This window comes from Stegodyphus dumicola, chromosome X1 (genome assembly GCF_044657685.1).
Source record: "Stegodyphus dumicola isolate Sdum_Otavi_A_Nest chromosome X1, ASM4465768v1".
Taxonomy (NCBI): Eukaryota; Metazoa; Arthropoda; class Arachnida; order Araneae; family Eresidae; genus Stegodyphus; species Stegodyphus dumicola.
Window position 1 is genome coordinate 170,003,750 of NC_140780.1, and position 17,178 is coordinate 170,020,927.

A 17,178-nucleotide genomic window follows, 5' to 3' on the forward strand; every position below is an offset into this window, starting at 1 on the left:
GGCACATTATGTAGTAGTTCGAAAGTACTGTCATATAAGTTCCATCATAATCGAATAATTACTTTCGACCTTGAAAAGCATTTGTTTACGATCATCAGTAGGGGTTCTTTCGTTTTTTCCATATGAACTACAATTTAGTAAATTCATATATACTTGTTCGTAACAAGAATCACATTTTTGCTTCTGCACGCTATAAAATTGATTGTATAACTGCCGCATGTATATATATATGAGCAAACTTGTATTTGTTACCGCTCACTAATATAATTAAAAGTGCTATGTTAATTTCATATGGATATCTTTACATCGTTTAGAATGTTATTTCAAGTGTCAAATAATATATTATTAACATTCTTGAATAAGGAATCTCTTTATTTACGTTTGAAGATCGCATACCTTAGCGATGGAAGCTCTAGTTCTTCGTCTTCTGTTCTAATCGATTTCCTGCACGAGTGCATTTCCCGCCAACCACCTGTTGACTGCTGAGAAAGCTTTGAAGCTTCGCAGTTGTCTTGAAAGCCCACGTCAAAGCTGCAATCAAATAATTGCCAGCAGATATATATATATTTATTTATTTTTATGTTTTTGTGATACAAAACGTGAGAAGAAAATGTTAGCGAGGGAAGCAGGCATCGTCACGCTTTAAATAAAAGTGTTTGCCCCCTCTTGGAAAAGGAGTAGACAAAGGTTTTTCTTTTTCTTCATCTCTTGTGACGAGGGCTGCGCTTTTAGAGAAAATTCTTTTGCCGAGAAATTTTTATTGTTTAAAAAAGAATAATCTTTAGCAATTTTCATATTTCATAAATATTCGTAGAATATTTGTTTAAAAAATGTTGGCTCTTTTCTGCATATGTGTCTACGCTAGCGAATATTTATTTCGTTACATAATATTTGTAAAGGTATTTTTATTTTGCTTCAAAATACTTTAACAGCATTGATAAAATTTATTTCAAAGAAGCGGCCTTAATATTTCTGAAATTTAATTTTTTTGATGATAATGGTTGTTCTTTTTTTTTTTTAAATGATGATGAATATACCTGTGACAAATATATGAAATTTAAATTTTTTCGAGAGGAATAAAATTTTTAGATAAAAAGTTTTGCTTTTACGTACCTTTCAAATAAGCTAAATTAGTAAAATTTCATAAGATACGTTCTTTTGAAATTATACATTTTAAGTGGGAAAACTTCCTGTTCATGAAGCATGTGTGTGCATCTTCTGAGTTTTGTCCTGTAACCTTAAAAGTCAAACTTCTTAGAAAAGAAAACTTTTTAAGCCATAACCGGGTTTTATTGTATCCACGCAATATGTTTGGATTTTATACATATAAAAACTTCGGTTGTCCAATCCAAAACTCTGGTTGTCTGTTGAATGCATTTCGATATTTTGTAAATAATCTAGTGTGCGCAAGCATTTATCTAGCCTAAAATTAGAATTTGCTTAATCCTTGCCTTTGTAGACACTGCCGGTGAGCTCCACTATGCCAAACAGGTATGCAAATCAACCATCTTTACGAAACTATAAGACATACGTAATGTAAAAAGGTAGCATTTAAATTTCTGAAATATAACGCATTAAAATTTTAATTTAACTCGTGTTAAGTTAAAAATTAGCGTTCAGTAAAATTATCAAAAAAAAAAAAAAAAAAGATAAGTTCCTAAGAATTTCGATTTGGAATCATTAGTGTCAAGAAAAATATGTAATTACAGCTTCGCCAAAAAGTCTTACAATAAGTATGCATTTCCAATATTCGAACACATTTAAAGAAAACCGTATGAATCCAAATATTATAAATAATGCATTGCCAACATTCTGAAGACAATTTCATCAGGACTTTGCGGAATTAAAATATTGATATTCCTTCAGCAGTGTTTCCAAGCAATTTAGCTTCACCACTCACATGCATATAAATACGCTTTACCGCGATCTATATGATTATAGATGCTCTGGAATAAAAAGAAGGGGAAAAGGTTAATGAAGTAATAATAAATAAAATATGCAATTATTTAATTATTGATGGTTAAGCTCAATTCATTAATTACAGACATAATTATTCAATAAGAAACATAATGCTTTAAAACTTAACCACAAAATTTTTGCCAATATTTCAAAAGTGTTATAATTAACACAATAACCTGAATAACCTTCCGTAATTAAATTTTTTTTAAATTCTTAAGATTTGTTCAGTAATGCAATAGAACACTTAAAAGACAATTTATAAGAGTATAAAGTTTCAGTTTGGGATATTTTTTATAACAACAGCATTACATGCTCAAAATTGAATGGAAGTAATTAGCAATTTCCATTTCATGATCATTTTAATACTACCAGTTAATGAATTTGTCATATATATATATATATATCCGCTGTTTATTAAACTCATCAAAAATATAGCGGCAGTTTTACAATATTCACAGAACAATTCAAAAACTGTTGTTGAAGAATATAAAACAAACATAGGTAGAATAGTTATTTGTAAGAGATAAAATTTATCAATAATGTGATCATAAAAATAATTTTTATAAAAAATATAAATGTATTCCAAAATTAAATAGTTTAATTTTAGAATTAAATTTAATTACTATTTTAGGATTAATTATTGAGCTAGATGTTAGTTATTGATTGAATTTGAAAAGTTTCAAACTAATGTCACAAACTGCAATACACAACTAACCGTGTATTAAATTCAAACAATTCATAATTTAAATATGTTGAAATTATTTTAATAAGCGACGGTACTGTAATTGTGTGCGCGTAAATTCAAGGCTAAATAATGAAGAAATATTAACTAGAATTATTATAAATTCCAGACAGTAAAATAAAGGAAACAATGTCCACAGTTAGTATTTATTGGAAGAGCAGAAACTTATTATTATTATTTACCACACCGCGAAACAAAGAGTTTCATTCTGCGAATTTTATAATGAACGCCCGTGCTACTCTGAATTAGAAATGGATTGAGATCTGTCATATATTGGCAATGGATTTTTCACTTATTGAATTATTTACAACAGAGTGAAATCCTGAATACGCATAAACAGTTTGCAGAGCCTGGATCTAGAAATATATTTGAAAATTCTCCCGATGGCAGAGAGCGTTTTTTTAGGCCAATGAGGATTTGTTTCACCGCTAAGCATGATTTGTGGTTACCACGTATTTGATTAATTAACTTTTATTATCCTCTAGACTGCGAATGCGAAGATTTGGATGAATAGAAACTGAGCACTTGTCACGTTTCAAGGAAACGGAAGTGAAGACTTCTTGGCAAATGCAAGTCTTGCTTCGTGCTTTGTAAGCACTGATGAAGTAAAGGCAAGCGATGTTTTAAAATCCTTTTTTAAGAAACATAAATTTCTTTATCCTTATCAACTAATTAAAAAGTATAGGCAAATTTCGGGGGATTCTAGACAAAATTTTTCGTTTGAAGTTTCATTTTTGTTCTGTAGCGCAACAAGACATTTAAAAAATCACATGAGTTCGTAGGAGAAAGATAAAGCATAAACTGAATTCAGTTATTTAATTTAGGCAAAGCACGCAAGGACTATCTGACCATGCTCTGCTGCGATTTTGACTAAGGATTTTGCAAACCTCTTTTCCTACAGTCATCTTCGCAAAAGGACTTAGGGCTCGACAGCTTTTAAGTGCCTTCCTCCGCAAGGCGACAGTAGTCAAAAGCAAACGTGACTTACCCAGAATCTGTACCCGGATCCGGTGAAGTGGAAATCAGTCAGCTTGCGCGTACCAGTAAATAATCTAGGGCAGTGATATGAGGGAAAGTAGAAAATAGGCATCCAGTGTGAGAATCTACATCTTTCTCAGGGGGAAAGGAGAATTGAAAATGTTCAGGATTATGTTATTGGCACAAATTTAAACTAGCAAAATTCCTTGATTTCTCCACAGAGCTGCATACTACCGCTTTATTGTCATTGGTTATTAAAAGTTTCAGTATGAATACTATTGATGAAACGATTTAATTTTCATTTTTGTTTTTATGTATGTAAGTATGTAATAATGCATATAATATACAAATCATGAGATCACAACTTTTCATTAACATATAATGTTAGTAATACGTATTCCATAGACTTTGAATCATATAAGAAAACACTGTTGTTGGTTCTGGTAGATAAACGGTTTATCTTGAAGATCGAGGATTTAAGCTGCGCATTACAATGTTATGAATAAATTTTCTCTTCGTTATGATTTAACTAAGGGTATTTTCTTCGTGTAGTTTACTTTATCGCAAGAATGCTGTATAAAATACATGTAACATACAAATAACAATTTAATCTGCAAGGCTCTCAGTAAATACAATTGTATTAACAGTTGGAGTTTGAGAAAGTCAAAAATTCCACGCCGATTTCCAATGTGCTAAGGTTAGTGAGCTCAGCGTCCTTAACCCGGTGACCAAATAAAAGGCGACTGGACGAAAGCACACGCGACAAAAGCCCCCAGAAATAACTCCGTAGTGGTAATTGCCCACGCGACAAATACCCACACGGATGAAAGCGCTCATAGATAAAATCCCGCACTGATAAAACGACATGTTTTATATCCATACAAAATATATTTACGTCTGTTATTGTAAATGAAATAAATGAGTTGGTTTTTTTATGTCTCAAAACGATGTCTGTTTACATATTTTATAAGTAATTTGTTTGTTTATTTTATTAAACTTTTCTGCTTTCTAATTAAATGATTAACTGAAAACTTTGATGATAAATCTAAAATGCATTAATTTTATTCATTGATCACTTTTATTTTTATTTGTCTATTTATTTTGTGCGAAAATGAAAAATATCATTTCGAAGGTCATCAAAAGCTATTTTTAACATTATATAGCGAAGATTAATTATGCGTATGTTTCATTATTAAAAAAAAGGGCATAGATATTCTTGAATATTGCTTTTGCAAACGCTCCGTCATAAGTTAAAATTGTTCTTGCACTCATGTTCATTTATAATTAATTAACACTTTGGTAATTTCACGATAATTTATACCGTGTGGTACTAAACGTTGTATTACGATCCTAATTTTTAAATCTGCGGCAGATTTTCTAAACAAGAGCATTTTTCCTCTTTTAAACAATCCAGTTCTTTTTCCTTTTATTCTAATTTTATGCCAATTCTATAACTTTAAACTTTTTCACAGATAACAATCTTTTTAGAATATTTAACTATTTGCAAAATTGTAGGAGTTCCTTTAAGCTTGGCTATTTTTTAGTACGTCAGATTCTTTTCAAATTGTATATGTTCGGCTGTTAGAAAATTTGACATGGGAAGCTACACTGGTGTGCAAAAATTAAGGACGAAGTCGAAAAATTAGCATATCAACTGAACGAAGAGGCAGAGCGGACAGAAAGACCAATCAGGAGATTAAGTAAGGTGATGTACGGTAGCACATGCGCAGATATGCAGGTAGACGTAATGGGGGAGTGTCTGAGTAATATAAAGTATGTTGTCGGTGTAAGATCAGTATTTCTGGCAAAGAGATTGCACGCCGTATAGCAGTTAAAATCACACCGACTTGCTGCCTCAGCGAGAAATGGCGAATAATCAATCTGTTAGACGACATCTGGATGCTTTTACCCGAGGTCGAATCATTGGGAAGTTGGAGGAAGGCCGCAGTGTGACAAGTGTGGCTGCAGAGTTCGGAATTGCTCACAACATCGTTTCACGACTTTGGAGACAATTTCAAACTACAGGAACAGCTATCCGGGGGTTTAGTAGTGGTCGTCCACGAGGAACCACAAACGCAGATGACCGGTATCTTGCCTTACAGGCCAGAAGAAACAGGCGGCAGACAGCGGGAGAAATCGCTAGACACAGGCGACTGGACGACCGATATCGCGTTTTACCGTGGCCAGAAGACTGCACGGTTGTGGTCTGTTTGCACGACGCCCTGTAAGGTGTATACCTCTAACGCCTGCCCATCGGAGAAGGCGTTCTCTGTGGTGCCGGGAACACCGGAATTGGAGAGACAATGAATGGGGACGAGTACTCTTTACAGATGAGAGCAGATTCAGTCTGAGTAGCGATTCTCATCGCATACTCATCTGGAGAGAACGGGGAAGCCGCAATCATCCCTCGAACATCATTGAAAGGGACAGGTATGGAGGTGGCGGTGTTCTCGTTTGGGAGGCATCATGCTTGATAGTCGTACAGACCTTCACATCTTCGACGCAGGTTCAGTCAACGGGACCCGTTATTGTAACGAGATTCTTCTTCCATATGTGCGTCTTTTTAGAGGCGCTATGGGTCCGCAGTTCCTTTTCATGGACGACAATGCACTATGTCATCGCACAGTAGCTTCCGAACAGCTCTTAGAGAGTGAGGATATTGAACGTATGGATTGGCCGGCACGATCTCCGGATCTCAATCCCATCGAGCATGTATGGGAGTTTCTAGGCAGACGCTTGGCAGCTCGTACCTTACCACCAGTAACGAATCCGGAGCTTCGATTGGCGCTGCAAGACGAATGGGCAGCAATGCCTCAACAACTCATTGACACGCTCATTCTCAGCATGGGCAGACGCTGTGAAACCTGGCTAGCAGTCAGGGAAGATTATATACCCTATTAAAGACCGGATGTTTCTTGCTGGACACCCATCACAGGGATGTTTCGGCCTTCAGTCGCATTGCGCTCTATGCTACTTTTTCAATAAAGCTTCTTTTTATCCCTCTGATTTCTCTTTTAGTAAGTGTTGCTTACATTACTCATGTCCTTACGTATTGGGGATCTTACGGTATTAAATGTGTTGATTTGAAAAGCTTTTGTACAAAGTTATATTGAAAAAACCGTCTCGTCGTTAATTTTTGCACACCAGTGTATTTTCCAAGCAATCTGTTCAACTAAATATATCACGCGCCCACCAGCGGCCGAGCGGTAAAGTCGCTGAACACTGGTAGTTCGGTCCGAGGTTCGAATCCCGCGAACGGGCTGGCTGCATGGGCGTTTTCGTGGTTTTCCCCATGTGTAACGTGTATACGAGCCAGTTTCCCTTAGAAAGTCCTCCACGAAGGCATCCCTTCCCTTAGGCAGATAGCCCTCGAGGCTTTGCCATAATCACACACACACAACTAAATATATCATTCAGTTTCTCGAAAAGCTGATATGTGATTTGGTTAAATTTGTATATGGTGAAAAGAGTAATACGAGTTAGAATTGTGACTATTTCATTACACCGTTTATTTTTCTTTTAAAAATTATGAAAAGTAGCAGCTACTTATTTACAAAGTGATAAAGTATTGATACATATATATTATATTGAAATCCAATTTAAAAAATTATATCAGGAGAAACATGCAAATGCAATTATGATTAAAGTCATAAAGGTTAGGTTATCTGAATTTGGGCAAAACATACAAGGGCTATCTGCTTGAAGGGAGGGATGCCTTCGGGGAGGGGACTTTCTAAGGAAACATGGTTCATATTTGTGTTATACAAGGGAAATTCACAAAACCCAGCCATACAGCTAGCCTATTCTTCTGGTCTCAAACCCAGGTCGAACTACTGGTATTCAACGGTCTTAATTAACCACAGGGAACTAAAATTACAAAGAAATGGTAGTGCGTATACCATTCAGTTATCAGTAGTTCTAACAATACTTAAAGGTCAAAACAAACTATTAGTCATATAGATATCATGATAGTAATTAGGAATATTAAAATCATGATTTTTTTTATGCTGCTAACAGTAATACATTTATTACTGCTTGAGTACTTGTTATAAAGATTCAAATTCCTATTTGAGTTAGGAATTTAAGATTATATGTGTTATGTAATACCAATCAAATCTCAGGAAATTGTTTGCCTTTTTGTTTAATTGTCGCAATATAACACTGCTTCAGAAATTTTTAATTACAACTAATAACAGTAAAATTAACGCTGAAAATCTTTTTAAAGAAAACATATTCTGCGCTTTGAGGATTATGTTATTGGTGAGATCCGCCTTTTTTTATTGCATGACTTAAAAAATAGCTACTTCAGTAAAGAAACTCTCTAACGCCTACCAATTAATTAAAAGTACATTCTTAATTAATAAATTTACTTGACAATGCATAATCACTTAACTCAGATTATACTGAAAGCAGGTAGAAATCCTAGAAAGACGAAATCCAGTGCTGGCTACAAGAGCTAAAATTCTCAACTAATTTCCTAACACCAGTCACATATCAGATGCAGGAATAAAGGTGATAAACATCAATTGTGAGTTTCACATAAAACCAGAATGGTCATTCATACTGAAGTGTACGCTGGAAAAAAATTAGTTGTACTGTAAACAAATTTAGATCGAAGCCGAAAATATCATTTTGTGTCGTCTTAGTTTCTTGGAAACTATATCTTTCAGGAAAGTAATTTGAAGATGAAGTTCTGCATGCTGTATTCTGCTGGAAAATTTACATATTCACACAAGCTGATAAGCCTATTTCTACAATGTCGCATTGAGAAATGAAGTAAAAATATGAGACTTAAAATGAGAATTTCTCTTTAAAATAAAAAGATTTTTGCGAATGAAGATTAATGATTTCTTTAATACATATTTATAGGCGTCTAATTTGATTAAAAAGTAATGAAAATAATGTAAAGGGATGATTTTATTTTAGTTACCGTAACTAAGTCCTTGAGAATACTGCTTTACATTGTATTTCAAGAATTAAAACAGACTTAAAATTATTCCTTTATTACTATATAATTAATTTATTCTGTTCCTTCATTAAATAGCCTTTTTTTTAATGTTGAAACATCTGTATAGTTGGTCTTAGCCATATAGTTAAAAATAGCTTCTGAAGAACTTCAAAGTGATATTTTTCATTTTCACATCCACGCACATAGAAAGTAAATAAATAAATAGAATTAGAAATAATAAGTGAAATAAATATACTTTCAGATTTGTCACTGAAAGCTGTTAGTTCATCGCTTAATCAGAAAACAGAAAAGCTTGTTTTCCACTTAGTAAAATAAACAAATAAAGTAGTTTTAAAATATATAAACAGACATCATTTTGAGACATCAAAAATCAGACTCAAATATTCCACTTATTATATCTATCATATATACATTTTTATTCGGTAAATTTATATCAGTGTGGGCTTTTATCTACGTACGCTTTCATCGGTGTGGGTATTTGTCGTGTGGGCATAATTACCACTGTGAGGTTATTTTTGTGGGCTTTTGTCGCGTGCGCTTTAGTCCAGTAGCCTTTTATCAAGGAAGCTCTCATAAACCCCATACAGTTCAGGGGTCAGGCATGACGAAAGGATCCACGCATACTCTAAAATTTCTTGCATTGTTGAATGGAGATAGACTGATGATATAATGATATGAAGCATAGAAGGAACTTTCAGAATATGTAATCGGACATAAAACTCCTGAGGGGAAAGTTTTTTTTAACTTTTTTATTATTAAATTCTGAACTGATTTGGCCTATTCTGTCTTTGCTTGTTCGCTAACACTGTACATAATCCGAGTTTCGATTTCAAATTCTTTTCTGAAATTTCTTTATTCATTTAAGGTTTCACATTAATAGATGTTACATTAAAGGCTTGTGAAGTATGCATTACATGATAATTTTTCTTTAATAAATTAGTTTTACTAGTGAGATACGCAAACGTTAAAGTTAAAAAAATTTTATTTTTTATTTGAAATTATGCATTTTATCTATTTATTTATATAAACATTTATTTTCCTTATTTTTATATTTTAAACTATTTTATTAATCTCACTTCACATATTTGTCAACACATGGTTGCAAAATCTTACGTACTCAATCTTTAAGAAGTTGTTTTGTTATTTACCTTTTCAGTTCCCGCCTTCCTTCGCAGAGTGTGTAGCAGATATATCTACTATTCACTCCACGGAGTAGTGATAGATCTAACTATGATCTACACAACTACGAGGAATAGTAATAGATCTACGTAGCGGTGAGTAGTAGATAGAACTACTACTCACTGCATAACTTCGTCACAGTTACCAAACTTAACAGCTGTCACGATTTTCTCGCACCTGTGTTAAATGTACTGTATTAATCCAAATTACTCGCACTAAGCTATCTAATTTGTTTTCTTCCTAGATGGATACAAAGACAAAACTTATCCCCTTTATCTAATCAGACTTCATAAGTCAATTCCAGAAATACGAATAATAGCGTGACGTTTTAAAGGCCTAGTACGCCTTTTGCACAAAGTACATCTTCTTGCAAAGTTCTGTAATTCAGGGCTTAGATTCAACGTTTATCCGGTCACAACAGACTTTTACAGCGCTGATTTATCATCTGAAGGAATTTTTGAGGCAAAAAATTGTCGTACATTTAGAAACAGAACAAACAACTAGAATACCTAAATGTTTCAAGATAGACAACCGTTGCCTTCTGAAAACACTTTAAAATTTTGAAACCTTTGTAAAGAAGCTGAGACAAGGCCGTAAGAGGATAACAATTGTTTTGCAGAATCGGTTTTTCTTCACAACTGCCCTCACAACAGGTATTTTAGTGTTAGACAACTGAGTTGAAAGCTTGCAGCCACCACTAGAAATTTTATATGTCTTTAAATTATATTCAAGGAAGCTTAGTGATCAAGACTTTTGCTAAAATGTCGGTAGTTTTGTGCTTCACTGGCCTTTCAGAGTAGGGGAACTCATCTGAATTGTTTCAGAGAATATCAAAGCTAGAGTTTATAGAAACAAGCCTGTGTTCTCTTCAGTCATGAGTCATTCATTCATTTTAACACATTTTAAACGCATTTCAATTTGTACGGAAATAGAAATGGGAAATATTCCCAACAACATTAGGTTATGTAACCATTATAATGGCACAGATTTCATATATTGGCTAGTTAAATTTCACGACTTCCCTAAAGAAGTTATAGGACATATTTTGGAAGAGACGTTGCACAGCGAATTTCTCATCTTAGAAGTTTCAATGTATTGAACTCGAAGAGGTGGAATTTTCTCACCCAAATTCTATCGAATGCACGATTGCACTCTCATCTACCTTGCTGAAACCATGAACACCACATTGTGGTCTGTGTTCAGATTGGAGTAGATCATATACTAATTAATATCAGAATTCTGTATCTGTTTCCGAAAATTTTACTTTTTCTAAAATTTCGTTGTCACACATAATTTATGTTTTATTTGTTTCTCATTATAGTTTTGTGTTGTGTGCGAATATTCAAATTTTATTTTGTGTTTATTTGTTATTATGCTATATATTAAACTTTGATAAGTCCATTCAGTTTCATTCAATAGTTTTTGAACAATCTTTTTGTTGTTGTTGTTGTTGATGATGCGCGTAAATTTAATTTTGGACATTAGCGTATTTACAGTATTATGGTCGATCAGAAACTATTATTTACTGAATTATTATTTTTATTAAAAGGCGGAAAATTATGTTTATATATTAACCGTAATTTATGTACCTTTTTTTAATTAACTATATGCATATGAAAAGTTGACTGAGAAGAATAATATGTTTCAAATGTTAACAAGAGAAATTTTTGATTTGCTGGAATTTCATTCATTTAAATACGTATTTATGTTTTAATTCTAATTAATCAAAATTATGCGTTTATTCATCCTAATTAATCAAAATTATGCGTGCGCTAAGTCAAAAAGCGAATTAATGAGAATTGTTAGAACTTTTATAGTAAAAGCTGTTAGAGAATGCTTAAAATTGATCTCTTTCGCGACTTTACCGAGTGATATACTCAGCGAAAGTTTAAAACTGGTGACTGTGTGTTTTGAAGTAAGATCTAAATAAATTTCCTTACTGTTAAAGCAATTTTGATTAATGTAAATGCATTAATTCTTTTGAATATTGTTTTAAACATTTACGATATAAGTTGAAAGCCGTATAAATCAAATTTAAAATAACTGTAATTCAGTTTAACATTTCATTTACAAAGGTGTTCCGTTTTTCATTCACCTTTGATTGCATAACATGTTATTAATTGATATTATTTAATAGGTATCATAAATAAGTTTAGTACTTGGGATATTATCATGTGTTATTACTACAAATCGTGAAAATTAGAATAACGATACTTTCAAGATAATTTCAATTCAAGATTAAATTCAAGATAATTGGGTTCATTAAAATTAAAAGAATTAGCTGAGAATCTTTGCTTAAAACAGACAGATTTGAGAATGCTTTAAAAGACGGGATTTACGAATAACGCGGAAAAAAGGAAAGATTAAAATCATTGATTCTGCTTACGTTAATCTGTAGGCTAGTTAAAAAAGTTCACCTTTCAAGCTCTATTGGAATGATACGTGATGAGACATGTCCTTTAAAAAAGAGGAAAATAAAGGGGAAAATAGTTGTTACTCCTTTCCTTTTCCATGTTGTAACGGGTTCGGTCTTAGCTTCAAAAACTTATCTTCTTTTTCTTTATGTTTTACTGTATATACGGATAAATCTCCAAGGAGCATAACTGCCCAAATAGCAATCAAATGTGCAGTTATGAAATGCACCATTGAATGATGAGAAGAATTTACAACTATTAAAATCAATCTTAGCTATTTTGATGCACATTTTGGTTGGTAGATAACGAGGATTAAGAAATTACAAATTTCGCCTTTTTTGCATTACTTTGGAGCAAGCACAACAAATAGAAACTTCACGAATTTTTTTACCACTGCAATTTCAAGATAGTGCTCTGGAAATGATATGACTCACCGAAACTTCGGCAACGCATATATTAGCTATAAATTAAAGCAAATAAATCAGAGAGCTGTATTTGTATTACTGATCTCAACCAAGAAAACGTAGACAGTTACCAACTAGAAGAATATTCATTAAAGGCAACGTGAAATAGCAAGGTAACTGCAAAAATGTTTAAAATGCATTGCAAGTTCAATATATCATATATAGAATTTGATTTTCAGTCGAATGTTAATACGATTCCCAGAAATCTAAAAGGCTTGATAGGTGCGAAAATGTCTGTTTTTCTAGTAATGTTCATGCGTTTGCATCTAAATCCATAAAATTTAAGTGTTTAAAGGGCACATAATGAGAAGAGTACATTTCATTTGCCCCCTGTCTGTTGTTCCTCATCTTAAATAGCAGATAAATAGCTTTATTTTAGTTATAGCATCTTGCTTGCCAAACTAAATCACGAAAACATTAAGAAAGCATTCGTATACGCAGATTGCATTGAAAAGAAAACAAATCCCTGTACAAATCGCCCTGAATTCAAAGTCTTATCCCTTCTGCAAGTATATCTCTCCTACGAAACGAAAAGGAAATACGGAAGAACTGATGGAAACAGTGACAATTATAGTTAAAATAACTAAGGTAATTATAGCTATTGTGATATGTGAAGAATACTGAATTTATTTTAAGCATTTTGAAGTCATTATACTTGTAGCTATTCATCCTTCTCAGAGACAAGACAGGTTAACCATTAATAGCTTTAAAATGATATCCTGTTTACACTGATTAATAATTTGAAATTGGATATATCAGCATATTTGCTACTTTATGCCTATTAGTTTGACTTTCTGATCAAATTACGACTATTCCGGTCTCGCCCTTATCCAGGAAAGTCAATAGAATTATTATTTTTTATATGATCATGTACTATTTTTGTACATGTGCAAACATATTATTTCACATTTTATATATTTAAGTAGTATACATGACTGTCCATGTTAACTCAACCATGTTAACTTATTGTACTTGCAATTTACATTTAAACTGAAATTTTTATTTTACTTATATTACATTTACGTTGACCTTTCTTTCTCAAAGTAACTTTTAAAATTTGTTTAATTTGTTTTATTTCCTTTTCTTTAGCGTTACTTGATAATTAGAGTTTTGAAGAGAACAAATAGTATGCTAAAACGGAATGATAGCAAAAATCTAAACTCACGATGGGAACTTCCCTGAAAAGTGTTAAAGAGGAAAGAGAAGAATTCAATTTTCTTATAACCGCTAAACGAAAAATTCGGAGTGACTAGTTACATCCAGAGGAAGAAGCTACTCCCAATAAAAACCCCAACAATGAAACGAGTGACGCTGTAGTCTGAGATTTCAACTGCATTTACCTCGAAAATTGTCCTTGCGCGTGACCTCTGGAAACCTTCGTTATGCCTTTTGGTTTTTCTGCAGCTGCATTTTGTTTCATCTCTTTGAATCAAGGAAGTGGGAAATATAAGAAACTAATGTGGATCCTTTCAACTGTCCTGCACTTAGATAAAAAAGGAGGCACTAATACATTTTCATAAAGTGAGATATAGGGAGTTATTGGAAATGAAAGGTTTACTCCCTGCACCATGAACAAAGCATTTTTATTTTCTTGCTATCCTCGGACATTCTTTAAATAGCAACACATCCCAGATTATGTGAAGCAAAAGTATATTTTAGCATGCTGGGGAAGGGGTAAAAGATGTGTTTTTCCTTAAAGTCATAGATAAATATTCATGGCATAAATATGTAAAGTATCTGCTCCTTAAGTTATCAGTTAGGTTTTCAATTAAACTCTGCCTTTTTCGACACTATTAACTGAAGCGTACGGATTCTATAGTTTTCCGTAAAAGAAGACGTAGCGAGATTAGAACTGAGATATAGCCGTATAGGGCTTAATTGCTGCTGCACGACTTGGCTTAAGAGTGTGTATTTACTGGCTGTATTAAATTAATAGTATGAGTTAAGTTAGGGAAACGAATAAGCGAACTTAACGTCAGGAAGTAAAGTTTAAACCAGTTTTGTTATATGAAAAACTCATAAGATTAAGAGAGTAATTTACACCTTCAAACTATGAATTAGATCTAGGTAAAATGGTACATCTTAATTACTCATACGCTTAATATGTGAACTTTATTTTAAACAAACAATGGAGAATCTTAAGTTGCATTTCTTCGGAGTTGATGGGACTATCCGTAGCTAGTCAGGGCTAGCTGAAACCATAAACGACAGAGGCAGCCGCCCAGGGAGTCAGTCAAATTTTTCTCACAGCAGACTATTAAATAAAGTTGTATTTTATTTTGAGTTATTAATAAGCTTCATTTTTACGAGGCAGTAATTGTACTCATCGCCAAGGGCCTCAAAATTGCTGGAGCCAGCTCAGTAACTAGTTAACAGTGAATGTCTTATCTCTACAATTAAAGTGTAATTGTCAAAGGTACTCGTTACACATAGGAAAAATTCTAGCCACAGTAGTTAAATACTTCCAAATGCAGTTTCTTTGTTCTTTCTTCCTTTTTTAAAGCTAAATTCCTTAGTTACACCATTCATCAGTTGGAACTATTTAGGGCGACTATTTTTATTGCATTATGTGGTAGCAATAAGTATAATTTAGCTTTTAAAAGTTAGCATTAGCATATGACAAACAGACATTTTTATGTGTCAGAAATTTAAATGCAAAAGCCAGAGAGATATTTATTGCACTTTTAATCTTTTAAGAAGTTTCAATTAAAGTATTAACATATGCATTTCAGGTAAGAGAACTATATTCTTAAGAAATTAAAAGATTGTACCGAATATTTCTCATGTTACAAACTTTATACATGACTGAGCTATACTCTAAACATGAGTATAAACCTTTTTTCTGCTAAATAATAACTAACAACTTCATTCTTACAGAAGGAAGAAATGTAAATTTGTAAATAAAATTGTAATAAATTGTAAATAAAACCTTTATAAAGGGTTAAATACTTTCTAAAACCTCAAATTTTCGTTCTACCATTTGCATTTGGATTTGAAATTTTAAAAAAATAGTGTTTCTCAATTTTGTCAAATAAGCATTAATCAAATTCTCAGTGACTGACTGCATTGTCATAATACGTAACAGATAACTAATTAGGCGAAAAGGTAAAAACTTTTCCCACTTTAGCATTTTTTTGCTCCACTTAATTTGCTTTGCTTCGAGGAATTTAGCCACATCTGTGACCAATCCGGTTTTCCATATCTTTGTCATAGTTCAATGACTTAAAGCTAAAATCTTACTAGACGTTACGCGTGTCAGACGGCAGCAAATAAATACTGGATTCTACGTATTGGGGATGGGGGTTCGTGACTGTGTACATGCATCTGACTTGTTCTTTGGCGCCATAAACATCAGTAATAGGCAGTATCTGTATAAGCATCATTTGAGCACGAGTTCAGGTGTCGGATAATTTTTATATATTTTTTTTTATCTAGTAGCTTTCAAAGGGAAAACGAGTTAAACGTTTTCATTTTAAAGAAAGGAAAAGTCTATAACGGAATCTTTCTAAAATTTAGGGTAATCATGTCACATTACCAAACGTTAAGCTATCAAACATTTATCATACCTGATATTTGTGAAGTGTTTACACAACATGAAACATAAGAATTTTAATTCACTTTTAATGTGGGGTGGTATGTAGCTAGTTTAGAGATTGTTGCCATTCAATTCGACGTTCTGTAGAGTCTTAAAGTTATAACTATAATTGTTAAGCAAACTAGCGAGTTATAATAGTTAAAAGAACTTATTAATAACTTATTTCTTTATTTTTAATAATATATTTAACTGATAAAATTTATCATAATTTTAACTAAAGTCAAAATGATCATTTTTAAAAACGTCTTTAGCATCACTGTAATTTAAAAGAGTTGATTGCTGATTTCTAGATACAGGAAAGGTAAAATCACTTATAAAATAGTGTTTCCCAAATGCATTTTACTGGTTTTCTAATCAAGGTGGTGAAGAAAGAGAGCCAAAGCGGATTCATAGAAATTCGTTATACTCCGCGTTGTGAAAACTACACTCGTGTGTAAAATTAAGGGAATTTGCAAATTATATCTATTTTAAAGAAACGTATTTAATCATAAGTACTAAGCCGCCGAAGAATCATACAAGTATTCAAAGTTGAATACGTAAATGTGCCTCTGGAGCTGTGATTGGGGAGGAGATTTAAGAGCACGAGGGTTTTCTGCGATTTATGTGTTCGTACTCCTTCACTGCATTACCCGTGTTTCTCGCAAGAAATAGGTTAATTGTATAAGGTATCAGGTAAAATGAGTTTCTGCGAATGTATGGATGACGGAATGAGATGGAGAATTTTCGATCTCTTGGAAGAAGGTCAATCACAAGCGCAGATAACTACAGGGCTCAGTGTAGTACCTAGTGTCGTCTGCAGTTGTGGAAATACTTTCAGGAGACTGAATCCATATCCAGAAGACCTAGACAAGGTGAAACAAGATCCACAACGACGAGTG

At 32.9% G+C, this 17,178-nt stretch overlaps 1 protein-coding gene across 2 annotated transcripts in view; it reads left to right on the forward strand.

Moving 5' to 3' along the window:
• The window catches only part of LOC118202936 (solute carrier family 2, facilitated glucose transporter member 1-like), a 184,180-nt gene that overhangs the window by 77,197 nt on the left and 89,805 nt on the right, over positions 1-17,178 (forward strand). The window lies entirely within an intron of this gene.